The following is a 16,119-nucleotide window of genomic DNA, read 5'->3' as shown; positions in this document are numbered from 1 at the left end:
TATTTGGTCATCTGTGACCTAACAAATGTCAATTTCATATGTTCAATTGAATAACTTCTTATGAAGACATGAATCACAAGAGGGTTTTTTGTTTGTTTGTTTGTTTGTTTTGTTTTTTATTCCAGAACACTAAAAGAAATACGTGCTTGCCAAATGAGTGCTCTGGGTAATGTATACAAGTGTTAAGGGAGAGAACAGACTGGGGGCATGGGCTGGGGTGCACTAGACAGGCTTATGAGGGGCATGCAGTTTAGATAATGGAAAGAGGACAGTCAGTTCAGGCAGAGGAAAGACCATGCTATGATTCTTGGAGGGAGGAAGAGTGTTTCCATTTTCTTGTAACTCAAGAATATTTAGGGAAGTCGGTGATATTAGGGAAGGTGGGAACCATATACTGGAGAGACAGGGTACTCACTTAAGGAATTGGAACTTTTTCTATCAGCAATGAGGAGCCACAAAATTTTCTAAGAAGGCAGTTCCAGGATCGAAGCAATATTTTAGGGAAATTCCTTTAGGTCTAATATCAGCATGTACTGAAGGGCCTAGAGCCCTTCAGTAGGTAGACACACACCGGGCAGGACAAGGCTTGGGAAAAAAGAACCGAGACGCAGAAGACCTCAGAGACAGTGCTAATTCTAAAGGTCTGAGAGGCCTTAAGAAGTCTGAGTGGCAGAAATTGAGAAGCAACATTGTCTTTCCACGTAGACGGCTCTTCCTCTACTGTAATTGCAGGAAGAATTCAGGGTAGATGAGAACCACCAAAAGGGACTTGGGGGAGAAGGCTGGATGCAGTGGGACTTTGAATACGGTGGGATTTGGGTGGTGCAGAATAAAGAGCCTGAACTTTTGGATGGGAGGGTTACGCAGCAGCAAAGACACAGAGGCCCGGAGCTAACAAAAGGGACACTTAGTAATTCTGGGGCTGAATGGGTACCCCTCCATCCTACACATCTCTCCCCAAGTCTCCCTCCTTCCTCACCCCTTTGGATTCTTTTCTCCTTGTCCTGATGAGGTGACCATGCCAGTTTCCTTATCCCTTTGACGAAGGGAGAAATTAGCTGATAAAGCAGCAGTCCGATGAGGCGAAGGGAGCTCTCCTTGACCCAAATTTTAGAGACATCGTTATCAACTACAGCCAGCTCCTGCCCTCAAGGGAGATGAATCAGACCCGGCAGGCTGCAGACGGCTTCCTGCAGCTCTTCCTACAGCATGCGGATTTGATTCCATGGGTGGGACTCAAAGAAAATCATTAATCTCCACGATTCTTTCATAGTCACACACCAGATATATATTCGGGGAACTGTCATAAATATTAATATTCAGGACGTGTTCTTGAATATTCAATGAGTGGCAAAAAGATCTGCATACGTTCGTCAGGGAGTCCTCTGGAAAGGAGTCCTCTGCTCTTCGCGAGCTGCCTGTCCACAGGGCCGGCGAAGAGGACTGGGCAGTAGCGGAGGATGAGATGAGACAAGGTTTGCTATGTGGGCTCCGGGGCTGATGTCCCACCTGTGCTGGATTTGCATGTTCATCTGCGCTGGATTTGCATGCATATCATCCGAGCCCTCCCTGCTGCACGGAACTGGATGTGGATTTGTGTTTACTTTATTCATGGTACTTGAGCTCCGGTACCTACAGAGTTTGAAGGACAGGTGGCCCCTGAAGACGTACAGATTCTCTTGCGTAGCCTCCAAAGTCAGGGTGAAGGAAAAAACATAACTTTACGAATTGTTTGGATCCTGAGATTCAACGTAGTTTTATGTCCTTGAAAACCTCAAGTAATGTCACTGAAGAGATGCAAGCTGGCATTTGAATTGTAGTTAACAAATAGGGAAAGTGGATTAATATATTTAAATGTTAAAATTACACTCTCACCTTAAAAATGTTAACATTAGCATTTATGACATTAAAGAAAATTTCCTATATAATCCCACTACCCATACTCTTAAAGTGTATTTTACTCCCTGATTTCTTTCAATGTTTGCTTAAATTGTATAGAAACTTTTTGCATAAATGCCATTAGAACGCACATATGATTTTGCATTCTATTTTTTCTTTGCTTAATATTATTTGAGTTGGGAGATTTATCTTAGACCTAATCACATCTCTCCCATTAGCAATATATATTCCTCTCCCTTAAAAGGAAGCTCTCCTAGGATATACATTTTTTTTTTCTGGCTTCATTGAGGTAAAATTGATAAATGAAAGTTGTATATATTTCAGGTTTGCACTGTGCTATTTTGATATATGTCCATTGTGAAATGACCCTCACAGTAAAGCTAATGAACGCGTCCATAGGATAGACATGTCCTACATGATGCAAACAAGCATTTTCCCCAACATTTCTGCATCAGCTTCTCACTCATAGAAGAGCTGGGATCTTTTTCAAGGTTGATGCTGGTCTTGGTCTTGTAAGAAGAAAATAAACTACGTGACAAGAAGTACTAGGTCAATATGCAGATTGTTCCTTTTATTAGATGGTGATATTGAGACAGGAGACAGTGAGATTATGCATCTTGGATCAAATTATACATTTGCATCTTAGATCAAATTATACATTTGCATCTTAACAGGTATATAAATCAACTGCCAGTCCCTACGATTACTCAGCTAAATCTACTTTTAAGGAGAATAGTATTTCACAAATAGACTATATATATTTTGTTCTTTTCAACTCTACCATCTCTGGATTAACAAAACACTGCTCAGATCTCACCTTCCTCCCTGAGGTTTTATGTTTCTTAGGATTCTGTGTGGGGCCAAACTGCTGGGGGTTATTGTACACTCAGCATGGTACAGCTGGTCTAAGAGGTGCCTGGATTCTGGTGAGTAACTGAGCCCAGAGAGGAGGTTTCATAACCTTTCATAACCTTGCTCTCTGTAGTCAAGCAGATGAAAGGAATGGCCGCAGGAAGGTATCCTGCAACCCAGAATGCTCTACATCAGGGTTACATAGGTCAACTCAGACTTGGTAAAATCCTGCAGTGTATTTAGCAATCACCCATCAAGTGCTTATTGCATGCTTAACTTTCTACCTTTGAAAAGCTCAGAGACCCATGAGGGAGAAAACCGTACAAATGAATAATTATAGGTCAACGCATTAAATGTTGTACTAGAAATGTCCCTGGGAGTGAAATGACCTGGTGGGCATGTGACGGAGCCACAGTAACAAAGGGAATGAACTAGGTAGAAATGACCCAGACTTGAGTGACCGGGAGGATGGCGTTGCTCAAACAGATGTAGAATGTGAAGATGTCAGAGGAGAAGCAGGATGTCCTTGGCAGTGAGAGCAGTGTCTGGCATGGTGGCAGGGCGTCTCAGTGAAAATGTTCACGCCACCATTAGATGGATTGCTGCGCAAGAGATAGGTCTTGACTGAAATTATAGATGTGCCAGCAATCAGCAAGTGGGTGATAGTTGATGCTCTAGAAAGAGGGGAGAGCACCAGGGGGAGTATATACAGAGTAGTAAGTGGCTGAGAAGGAATGCTTGGGAGAAACGGAGGAATAGGTGCGGTCTGGCCTCTCAAGGAAAAGTCTGATCTCTCAATCCAGGAAAGAAGCTAGGACCATGTTGCTGGACTCCTTCAGTTAGGATGGCACTTGATGTGCGTGCATGCATGTGTCTGTATGTATATGTGAATTTTATTCAAGGTAGTAGAGGAGGCGCTGAATACAACTACATTGAATTTTGTAAGTAGTAATCACCATTTAAATTTCCCCTCTAAACGATTGTATTTTCTGTGTAATTTGCCCCTTCTAAATATTACCAGTGCAAGAACATACCACAGAGCAAATTGTTGTTGATTTTCAAGAGGGAAAATGCATCATTTTCTCCTCAATTTCTTGTCTTCAACCACATTGTTTCTGATTCCCACCCCCCACCACTGTGGATGTTTACCAACAGCACCCATGGTAGAAATAAACATGATACCGTGTTATCCCAAGGTTTTCATATCTACTTCTGCCTCTGCATGTGAATTCTTCACACTCATGATTTGTGTTAGAGGGTGACCTGGTCACAGTGAATGCCTTGTCCTCTACAGTGAGCTGGCATGCCATCTTACTTTGTCAAGGTCCTGTGAACACTCAGTCCCATGGCATTCGTTCATTCCACAAGCATTTCTTGAGTATCCACTCTGTGTGTACATATGTGTGTGTACATGTGTCTGTGCTATCCTCTCATACTGACTTATTAGAGCTGTGAGGATATTCAGTAACTGTCTGAGTTTATCAATTATTGTTATTATTATTGGTTATCATAGGTAATACCATAATTCCATCTCAAGACTCTTTTCCTAACATTCCTTCTAATAGATAGGGTTAGCATCCTAATATAGGAATCAGAAAGATGACACTGTGGACTATCTCCACCATTCCACACCACCATCATCACCACTATCAGTACCACCACCAACAACACAAGCTACCATTTGTTGAATACTCCTATGGGCCAAGCACTTTGCAAATACTTTACCCACATTATCCTATTTATATTTCACTTGACATACAAAGAAACCAAGACCGAAAATTTAAATAATTCATGAGAAGTCATACCTACCATTTGTGGCACACTGGGGGTAATGAAATGACATGGGTGTCTTAATAAGGTCTACTGAGCAGTAGCGTGATGTGGAAGCAGACTGAGCTCAGGATGAAGTCATGAAATTTCAGAGTGAAAAAAAAATACGCAACAACAAATATTTGTGCAATGCTGAAGAGGGGGTGATTCTAGAGAGGATATTGTGAGGATAAAGCTCTTATCCTCACTTTCTTGGAGACTCTGCTATTCTCTAACCCTATATGTCCCATCCATGTGGTGAGTGTTTGCAGATGGTGCTAAAACTCATTTCAGCTTCTAAAGGCTATTTTTCTGTGGATTGGCTTGCCTGAGGTCACACAGCTAGAGGATGACATTACAGTGAAATGTTTTCCCTTGACTTTTATTATCAAAATGTCCCACATATAGTTAGAGATGAAAAGACAGCAAAATGAATGCAACACAACAAAATGCCGTGAGGGAAAGAATGAGTAAATAAATGGTTTTCAACCGTCATTACTGTTTCCGGGCTAAAGCAGAGGCAAAGCAAAATTATAATAGGAACGCAATGAGCTGCACTTTATTTTTCAAGGGATATTGATTTCAAATGTTCCTGTTCCTAGTTCTTTGGGCAATTGCTGTTTTTGAGTGTCCCAATTGACCACCTTTGTCACCTGGCCACCAAAAGGCTTAAAGGAATCACGAACACTTCCATCAAACACAGCACTGCCCTCATGGTGACAAAGGGGCATTTTTAGCACTTGTTTTAACCTTTCTTCTGATTGAAGTAGGTGCTCGAAAGGCTGGGAGGACAAAAGTAATTGCTTTAGATTTTTCAGCACAGACTGTTACTACGTAGGGGAGCGTTGACTGTGTTTATGGGATACAGAATGATCCCAAGCCCCTGGAATTGCTTAATTGACTGCTCTTCTCTGAAATCACCTACGGGGAATCTCTGCCATCACTGCATCTTAAATATTCCTTAAAGAGGTCATGCTCATCAGGGAGATCCCCTATATTCACGCTTTCTCAGATGACTGTCCCTAGGGCACCTTTCCCTCTCCTCACATATTTCATATTCTAGGCTTTGACTTTCTTATTTCTGGGAAAGAGATTGCATGGTCTAAATCTGGGGCATTTTTACATGGCTGGCATTATATTATTTAGTCTCTGGTGCCATTAGGTGCACACTGTGTAACCCTCCTGGTGTGCTAAGTTGGATACTGGGTCTAATTGGATAAGGGAAAGAGAATATGTTGTGTATTTGCGACTACTGTGGGCTGGAAGTGACCTTGATAATTTTTTCCAGCTCTTCTCAGGAGGCTCTGTGGGCTGCCTTCTCCCTTCTGTCTCCCTGGTTCCAGGCTGCACTTTCCATCTGTACCTCCAGAATCCTTTACCAGAACTTCAGTCTTGTGCCCTGGAGGCAGACCTCCATGGGCAGCATTATCCAACTGCCTGACCCTCTGGCTTCTGCTTCCACTAGTGGGAAGCCCTGGCAGGAGATCCAGGGGCAGGAGATGAGAAGGGTCAGGATATTTTTCTTCTGACCCACCACCCCAGCACCTTCGGTGGACTGGTTTATCCCTTCACAGAGGGCTGCAGGCCTTCCCTTGCTCCACCAACAGAGTTCTAGGGGCCACACCTTCCCCTTGCTCTTTCACTTGGGAAATGTATGGCTTTCCATCCTCTCTGAATTCTGCCACATTTTAATGTAAAGTTCCCTTATCTAACTTCCTTAACCCACCCCTTTTTGAGGATGCCATCTATTTCTGCTGAGACCCTGACTGATACAGATATAGAGGAGAAGAAGGGTCAGCAAAGTGTGCCCCAGATCCCCTAATGGTCTCAATCTCTCTCCTCCAGCTACATCCTGTTGGCTGAAGGCTGTGCCTAAAGCACAGCGTTTTCAAAGACTGACATACGATGGGGCAGGGTCGCCTTCATGAGTACACAATCTCACAGAGCCTGGGACTCGGAGGGCCCTGGACTGGGTTAAACACTCTGCTGTTACCATTTTGAAATTCTCAGCAAGTTTTGAATGAGAGGTCCTGCATTTTCACTTTGCATAGTGCTCTGTGGAATAGGTAGCCAGTCCAGCATGGGAGTATAGAATGGAGGAGGAGACAAGCTCTTAACTATTCTTCTGATCCAAGGGAAATGCTTCACATTTTCTTTCTTATCCCTCACCTAAGGTAGAAGACACTAGTCTGATTCTAAGGTTGTTCCTGGGAAACACTCTTGGGAAGAGGTACCAGGGGTCAGGCACAGGGTTTTCTTCTCTATTTCCCCTGCTCCCTGCCCCAGCTGCTCTTAACCTAAGAACCAAGTCTGTCTGTCTGTCTGTCTGTCTCTCTGTCATTTTCTTCTTCCAAATGCCCTTTACATTTTTTTTTTTCCCATAGGGCCAAGACTATAAGAGAAGAGCCTGGCATTGAAAGCTCTCTTCCTTTTATTCCTTCAGTAATCTCAAGCACTCCCATCTCCTTGGCCTCCTATACTTACGGCTAATTGGAAATCTGGTTTTGGGTTCAGGAAGAGGAGGAGGCCTTTCAAACCCATCTTTAGGCTTTGAACTTCGGTCCATTATCAGAACTATGATTTGGAGGTATAGCCCTGCTAATAAGTTGGTACTTTGATTTTCTTTGCTGTTGTTTCCTATGAGTTCTAGAATAGAGTAGGGAAAAGAATGACTAATTAACAAATGGAGCAAAATGTGGAAACTCTCTCTCCTCTACTTCTCATTTCCACTTGAACATTTGGGCATACATCTTTCCAAACTGTCCCTACACTAGCATTCATATACATGCGTTTAAATACACATTTAAAAAATGGAATTTTTATGTCTACACCGCACATTTACTAACTATACCATACTTTCCAGTCTTTGAACATTATGCACTTTTGGGGGAGAATTTCATGGCATATTCTACCAGCATGCTGATTCACTCTTCAGCTGTGCACATTGGGTTATTCAGCCAATTACGAAGCTCAGTTTAACACTTCAATTCTTAACCATTTCTAAGATTTCTGTAGTTGACTTTTTTAGAAAAAAATCTACTTTTATAAAAAAAAATACCCTTTCAAGTATGTAGTTAATGAGTTTTGAAAAATGTGAAGAGTTTTTGTTACCATCACTGCAATCATGATATAGAATGTTTTCATGACCCCAGAAAGGTCCCTTACACTTCTTGGCAGTCAGTCCCCTCTTTCCAACCCCTGGTCCCTGGCAACCACCAATAATGCTTTTTGTCACTAGAGTCTTGCCTTTTTTAGAATTTTTTTTATAAGCAATCATATAGTATGAAACATTTTGAGACTGTTTTTTTTTTCCACTTAGCAAAATACTCCTAGGATTCATCCCTTTTATTGTGTTATTGAAATGGCTTACTCATTTTATTGCTGACTAATGTTCTAATGGTGGATGTACCCCAGTTTGTTTATCGACCTGCCAACTGATGGTTTTCTGGGTTGTTTCCAGTTTTTGGCGTGAACATTTGTGACTTGTCGATGGCTGCTCTTATTCTATAGTGGCCAAATGAGCAGTAGTGAAAGAGAGATCATCTGGCCTTCAAATCCCGTAACATATACTATCTGGTCCATTATAGAAAGTTTGCCAACCCTCCTATAGAGTATATTTAAAACAGCTGTTTTAATGTCCATCAATTCCATTGATTCTGTCATTAAGGATCTTTTTTCCCCCCTATTGATTAATTTTCTTCTGCTTATGGTCACATTTTCTTGCTCTTTTCTTGCCTGGTAAGTTTTTACCTGACATTGGGAATTTTATTTCATCATGTGCTGAAGTTGTGTTGTATTCTTTTTTAAGTAGAGTTGGAAGGCATTATGACATTTGCTTAAGTTACTTGGGATTGGTTGAATCGTTTTGAAGTTACTTTTAATTTTTGTTAAGGCATGCACAGAGTTGCCTTTGGTCTAGGGAGAATTTCACCTCGTGACTGAAGCCACAATCTTCTGAGGGCTTTGCCTGAGGCCCCTTGTATTAAGAGGTCATTTAACTCTGCTTTTGGGGACATGAATGAATCCCCGCCCTATGTAAGGTGTGGAAATTGTCCAGCTGCACTTTTTCATTGTCTTTTTCTTAATCTTGGGAAGTTTCCTTTCACTCATACATAGATCAGTACTTACCCAAAGTTTCGAGGGGATTTTTCTACCAAGATCTTTTTCCATGCATCTTTCTTCTTTTGGATATTCCATTCCATCACATCTCATTGACTTGGCCTCCTTGGACTCTCACCTCTGGCTCTTTGTTTGGGTTTCTCCTTTCTGTGTGGCAATCTGGAAAATCCTCTAGTTGGTCTTCTGTCTTGTAGAGATACAAGATCTGCTTTGCCTACTCTCCAGTGTCTCAAGACTGCTATTTCATATATTCTGTCCCATTCGCTATTGTATTGTGTGGAGGATAAGTCCAGTCCTTCTTTCTCCAACATGGCCAGAAGTGGAATTCTAGTGTTATCCTTCCTTATTGCTCAGTTCTCCCTTTATTTGCTTGGCTTTATCTTTCATACAACAGTGGACAGCTCTGGATTTCATTCTTTCCAACAGTCTAAACCCAGTAGAAATTCCTTCTAAAGCTCCATTCAAATTTGCCTCGTGTGATTGATATCCCCACTTTTATGTCATCTGTTCCATCTTTTGTATTGTGTTTTAAAACATTTCTCACTTAATGATCTAATCTGCTAAATCCCCTCTTTAACTCTCTATGTAGCCTTCTTCTTTCCTTTTTAAACTATTAATCTCCAATTTCTTTGAAGTTGATTTGTTATGAATGTAAAATCCTGCCATAGCTCTCTGAAGATATTTACATTTCTCCTAATGATTGCTTTGTCTTGTTTTATTTATTCTGCCTCTTCAAGTATTTAGTTCCTCAATTTGAGGAACATTTTACCTCTTCAATGATTTTAGTTTCTTTAGGTGTTTTTTAATAGTTGATTGCTCATTTTTGTACTTGGTAATTCCTGTGTAATTGGAGGGAGGTGTCATTCCTTCCTGAGTAGCATGAGATGGATTTTTCACAAATGAGGAGGGTTCTTTTACTTGACTAAGGGGTACATATGGCAGCTGGATGGGCAATAGCAACAAATATCTACCTCACTATCTGATATTTTCTAATGAGTCTATCATTTGCCACCAAATCATTTGATTTTGTACTTTTCGTTCCAAAAGACCCTATGCTCCTTTTTACCTTCTCAGCATTGTTCTTGATCATTCTCCCACATAAAGGGCCATTATTCTTTCTTTCTACTTGTGAAAATTCTTTTCTTTCCTGCTATGAAGATGTTTACCAAATCTTGTGTTTCTCACAGACTTTTGAAACACATCGAAAATAGAAATATTCAAGTGAATGAAGCATACCAAATGTAAATAAAAAGCAAGACACATTCCTTTGTGAAATGGCTGTTAAAAAACAAAACAAAACAAAACAAACAAACAAAAAAAACCCCTTCAGTCTGAATATGCTAAAGTGAAGCAAGGAAATTCAGTCCTTCAATATTTAAAAATCTGTTTTTCCTCAAATATCATTGCACAAAATTGGAAGTGAAGGGCTAAAAGGTGAGGAGAAGGAAGGGAGAGAGAGGGAGCATACATCATTAACACCAAAAGTAAAATTGTACAATCTTGAGCAGTTTATTGTAGACCAGGGTCATACTCTAGGACACCAAATGTTGGTGTAAGAAATTCACCATTCTGCAGAAGCTGGATGAGTTGTCCTGCTGCCTGAAGACCAGCGAGGAGCAATTCCCTGCCTTGGAATAATTGCCCTTCCCACTCCAAATCCTGGCTTCTGCACCATGCCTCCATGGAGAGGGCTGCTCAGTCCACCATCCAGCCAACCCCCAGGGCCTCTAGGTCCTCACTGGCGGTTGTCTTGATGGTCTCCTTCCTGGGTCTTCTCTTCCACATTCAGATGGAACTCACCTTTGAACATAATGGGCCTGTGGCTGAGGGGCTTATAATTGTCAAATACAACAAACCCCAGACTGGGTAATTTCCTGCCACTGTTAATGCAGAGTTCTACCACATTCCTGTAACTTTGAAAAAAAATCTTGAAGTTTCAATTTGTCCACCTCACGGGGCAGGTTGGTGACTATCAGGGTGTTTCACTGTTCTTTGGTGTTCAGCATCACCTTGTTTACCAGCCTCATGGATGGGTCTAGGGCCCCTCTGGGGAGGAATATTAACTTGTTGTTCTCACATTCTTTGATCCTTCTGAGGCCTCAGCAGTGGAATTTGAGATTCAGACTTAGACTCCGTTCAAGACTATGAAGCTGGTACTTGAACAACATGAAGTGGTATCCCAGTAACTGGAATAGCTCCATTGGATGGAAGGTCACCAATTCCCAAGAAAATGTCCTTAGGTCCTTCTGTATGGTCTGATCTATGTTCATAGGTGCTGGGGAAGAACTCTTCTGCGTATCCTCAGGAGTAGTTTCTTCTAATACTGGCTCAGATTTTCCTGTTGGATTTTAAAGATAGGTTCTTGCTCTGGTTCTGGTTCAGCAACAGGTTACTCTAAATGTTCTTCCAAGTCATTCTGACAGTTCTGATCATAGAAAGTTCCAGAATCATCAAGTCCCACCTCAGGTGTCTTCTGTCTTTCTTCAGGTTTCTCTCCCTCTCCCTCAGATTCCTCCTGAGGCTCAGTGACAAAGCCAGTAAAGACCTCATCTTGGTATCTGGAGACATGAATGTAGAAGTTATTTGCAACAGAGCCCTTAGGACCAAGGGCAAATGTCTTCATGAATCTCCTAAAAACCTGGTTTTTTTTTTTTTTTTTTTTTTTTTTTTTTAAATTTTTTTTTTTTCAGCATAACAGTATTCATTACTTTTGCACCACACCCAGTGCTCCATGCAATCCGTGCCCTCTACAATACCCACCACCTGGTGCCCCCAACCTCCCACCCCCCACCCCTTCAAAATTCTCAGATCGTTTTTCAGAGTCCATAGTCTCTCATGGTTCACCTCCCCTTCCAATTTCCCTCAACTCCCTTCTCCTCTCCATCTCCCCTTGTCCTCCATGCTATTTGTTATGCTCCACAAATAAGTGAAACCATATGATAATTGACTCTCTCTGCTTGACTTATTTCACTCAGCATAATCTCTTCCAGTCCCGTCCATGTTGCTACAAAAAGTGTGTAAACCTGGCGATTCACAGACCTGTACCCCTGGGGATAAAAATATATGTTTATAAAGCTGTAAAAAAAAAAACCTGGTTGTTTTTAGAGAGCAACCCCATCATCTGGACCACCACACCATCATTCTGAGATGGCATGAGGATTACACCTCTTAGTGTGACAATTGGGAAAGTTTTGTGACATCATTTCTTATGAATTTCTTTTTGTCCATAAACTGCATCTGCTGACTTTCCATTTGAATCCAACCCCCCACGGACATAAGAAGAGTTCTTTCCATAAAATCTGCGAGGCATGTCCGGGGCCTAGTTTAGCGGTGTATAATGCTTCCTCACAAGTTCCTGCCCCACCCATAGGGGACTAGGCTTCTCTATAACGATTGCTTTGGTCAATTCAACCTGCACAGCTGAATGGGAGTGGAACAAGCTTTGCTCCACAGCATGGCAGAAGACAAAATCCCCTCACACAGCTGTGTCCACCTCTAATTGTGAAAATTCTATACAAACTTCAGGCCTAATACAAGACTCATTTCTTAAAAAAAAAAAAAATAAGTCCAACTACTTTATCTCTTCTAGTTAAAATGGCTCTTTTGGTGAATGGTGATTACAAATGTGCCTTCAAGGTTATTTCAGTTATAATAATTGTTACCATTCAGGAGGCTTCTGTTATGTGTTAAAACCCTATAGTGCATATGGCATGTGTATGACATGATTTAATCCTTATGTAATGGGGTGGGTGCTATTTTTCTGTTTCGCAAAAGAAGGAACTACCTTTTAGAGCAGGACGTCATCCAGCTCAGAGCTGGATGGTCACTCGAGCTGCTTGCCCATACCACATTCTTGCAGTTCTTCCTGCTCCACTCATATCCCTGAACCCCATATGTGTGGACTCTGCCAGGACTCTAAATCCAAAGACGGATTTTACCATCAGCGTGGCAATCTCAAGGTTTAGAGAAAATGAACATAGCTTTCTTCCACCACTTACAAATAAGATCAAAGATACCTAAGTTAAGAGGGCAAATTATCTGAGGTTTTCATACCTTGTTAGGAAGAACACTGTACCAGAGTCGTAACTCTGGGTTTGGAGCTCTTTGGTCCTCCTCTTCCTTATCAGTATGACTTTCTCCTTTGGCTGGCAAGAATATTGTTGAGCAAGTTAATGTTCAGAACACATGAGTTTAAAGGAATTTTTCACCTCAGCCAAGATTTCTTTAGACTGAACATCTGAATTTGGAGCTCAGTAAAAAGCACAAGGAGAGATAGTTGGCTTAGGTACATTTCCAGTGAGTCAAAAGTGCTATAAAAAAATAGAAGGATAAAGATAATTGTGCTGTGCACGTCAGAGGTAAAGCCAGAGGAAGCCCAGGCCAATATGATATTGTCTAGTTAGCTAGCTTGCCCTGCAGGCACCTCAAGGCCCTCCCTTATGGCAAGGGGCCTTATATTCTGCTGTCCACAAGCCAAAACAAGGGCCCAGTGCTAAACCAGATGCCATTTCTCCCATACCATGTCTTCCTGGTGAACTGAATTCCTAGGTTAATCAGAGAATGTTGACAAAAAATAGAACTATGAAGAAAAAAACCAGAACACACAAAATGCTACTAACTGCAGTATTCTTAGTGTATTTTCTAGTGTACCAGAATACTTGAATATATTTTCAAATTTATTCTCTCCAACTCTGTGATGTAAGAATTATTTTATTATATTGGAATATATATTAAATTGGGTTTGTTCTACGATGATGGAATTGAAGCATTTGATGTGCCCCCACTTTAGTTTCCCATTAGAAATTGCAGGATTGGGATTTAAACCCAATTCCAACTTGTATCCCTTCCTCAACACACACACACACACACACACACACACACACACACACATGCTAACATGCTCACACACATGCACACCACTGTTTCAGTCAATGTTTAACCTAGGACTATCTCTAGGAAAAATGATAAAGCAAAAAATTTATTTGATACTTCAACCAATAATTATTAAATTCCAATATGTGCTATGTACTGTTTGAGATGCTTAGGATAAAACAGTGAACAAAAGCAACAAAAACATCTGCCCCTTGAAACTTACATTCTAATGGGTTGAGGTAGAGAATAAAGATGAATAAAGTAGATAAGAAAATTATAAAGTATGATAGGAGACAGTAAGGGCTATGGCATAAATGAAGAGGCGGATCAGGATGAAGGAAATTGGGATTTATGAGGGCAGGGAAGATTACAGTATTAATGAGGATGGTTGGGGTGTCAGGGGGTAGGGGAGATTTTAAGGAGACACTAAATGTGTCCTTGACATTGATGTCAAGGTTTGAAGGATGTGAATATCTGGGAAATTGTCTTCCAGGAAACTGCTAGAGCATAGACGCTAACATGTGAAAATGCCTGACATGTTTGAAGAACAGGAAGGTGGCCCGATGGGAGTACAGGAGAGAGACAGTAATAAAAGGTGAGGTCATAGGTAATGGGGACATGTGGAGACTCATAGATAATTACATTATGAGGACTTTGATTGTCTTCTGAGTAAGGTAGAGAGCCAGGTGAGGGCTTTGAGTAGAGACATGACAGGTTATGATTTATATTTAGAGGATTATTTGCACTGTTCTGTTGGGAATAAATTTAGGATAAGAGTGGAAGCAGGGATAACAGTTGGGAGGCTGTTGCAGTGTATTTGTTTCCTAGAGCTGCTGTAACAAAACATCACAAACTGGCTGGCTTAACAACAGATACTTTCTTCTCCCACAGGTCAGAAGGCTGGAGGTCTAAATTCAAGCTGCTGGCTGGATCATCTTCTGTTTGTAGCCACTAGGGTAGGATCCTTTGTGCGTCTTCTGGTAGCTCCAGGTCTGTGGCTTGTGGCTGCATGATGCCATCTCTGCCTCCATTTTCACATGACTGTCCTCGCTATGTGTCTCCACCTTACCTTCTCTCTGGGTGTGTCTGTTCAATCCTATCAAATTAAGCTCCCTCCTAAATGGCTTTTTCTTAACTTGATTACACCTACAATGACCCTATAAAGTCACATTCAGAGATACTGGGGGGTTAGGACTTTAACTTTTTAGTGTGTGTCAGGACTGCACATGCAGTCATCTGGGGATGAAATGATGGATGCTTAGAATAGGGTAATATCAGGGGGACTGGTGGGCAGTGGTTAGATTATGGATGCATTTTGAAAGTAGAACACACAGAAACAGATGCTAGATCAGGTGTGAAGTACGTGAGAAAAGCCAAAGATGGCTCCTGGAAATCTTGTTGAGCAGCTGGAAGAGTAGGGATATCTGAGAGTGAAACACATTTTTGGAGGAGTGTGGATATTAGAATTTTAGTTTTTGATACATTGAGTTTGGGATATTTACTTAGAAAAATGAAGTGGTGTTGAGTGGGAAGCTGAATATATGAGCCTGAACTTCAGGTGAGAGATGGAGGTTAAAGGTAGAAAGGTTTAAATTTGTCAGTCTTCAGCAAACAGAAGAAATTTAAAGCTCAGTGAGCGACTGAGATCACCCAGGAACTGAGCATCACTAGAAAAGATGACCCCTGTCTGAGCCCTGGCCATTCCCACATGGAATTGTGGGTAGAAGAACCCATGAGAGACAGAGGAGGAGGAATCAACAAGGCAGGAGGAAACCAAGACAGTGGGCACCCTGTGAGCCTGGTGAAGAAAGTGCAGCCAAGGATGGGAGTGGTCAGCTGTGTTCAAAGCTGAGTGTAGTTGAGGTGAAACAAGGACTGAGAATTAATCATTAAGTCTGGATAGAGAGAAGTTTTCATGACTTTGACAAGAATTGTCAGGGAGAGGGGTTGAGGAAAACCCTTTTAGAATTGGTTCAAGGGAGAATGAAAAGAGAGGCTTTGGAGACAGCAAGTTTGGACAATGTTTTGGAGGACTGGGATGGCAGCATGTAAGGACAATGGAGTCAAGGCAGGTTTTCTTCTCCTTGTTTACAGGTCAGAAACACAAACACATGGTTGTGTATTGATAGGAAGACCAGGGGAAGTTGATCTCACCTTCTCTGTGATTGTCTCTCTGTTCTCCTGACACTTCTGCATCCCCTCGTCCTCATGCATCCAGGGTCCTATTTGTATCTCTTAGGGTCACTGTCCAGGAGGAAGGTCCCATGGTTTGGACAACATCCCGCCTTCTTCTTCTTCTTCTTCTTTTTTTTTTTTTTTTGGTTTCGGTTTCTTCTGAGCATCTCTTTCTAAAATAGTATCATTATATGGGAGCAACCTAAATGTCCACTGGTGAATTGATGGATATAGAAGATACACATATACATATACACACAATGGAATATTACTCCGTCATAAAAAGAATGAAATCTTGCCATTTGTGACAATATGGATGGACCTAGAGGCTGTTATGCTAAGTAAAATTAGTCAGACAGAGAAAAACAAACATGATTTTACTTATATGTGGCA

The 16,119-nt window shown here is 41.4% G+C and overlaps 1 pseudogene; it reads right to left on the bottom strand.

Annotated features, from left to right (window-relative positions):
* Nucleotides 1-10,240: 10,240 nt before the first annotated feature.
* LOC125085600 (ras GTPase-activating protein-binding protein 1-like) lies at nt 10,241-15,765 on the bottom strand (annotated as a pseudogene).
* Between the last annotated feature and the right edge of the window lie 354 nt (nt 15,766-16,119).

The sequence above is a fragment of the Lutra lutra genome, chromosome 15 (assembly GCF_902655055.1).
Source record: "Lutra lutra chromosome 15, mLutLut1.2, whole genome shotgun sequence".
NCBI classification, from domain to species: domain Eukaryota; kingdom Metazoa; phylum Chordata; class Mammalia; order Carnivora; family Mustelidae; genus Lutra; species Lutra lutra.
The sequence above is the reverse complement of the archived record's forward strand: the minus strand, read 5'-3'. Positions and strand labels throughout refer to the sequence as shown.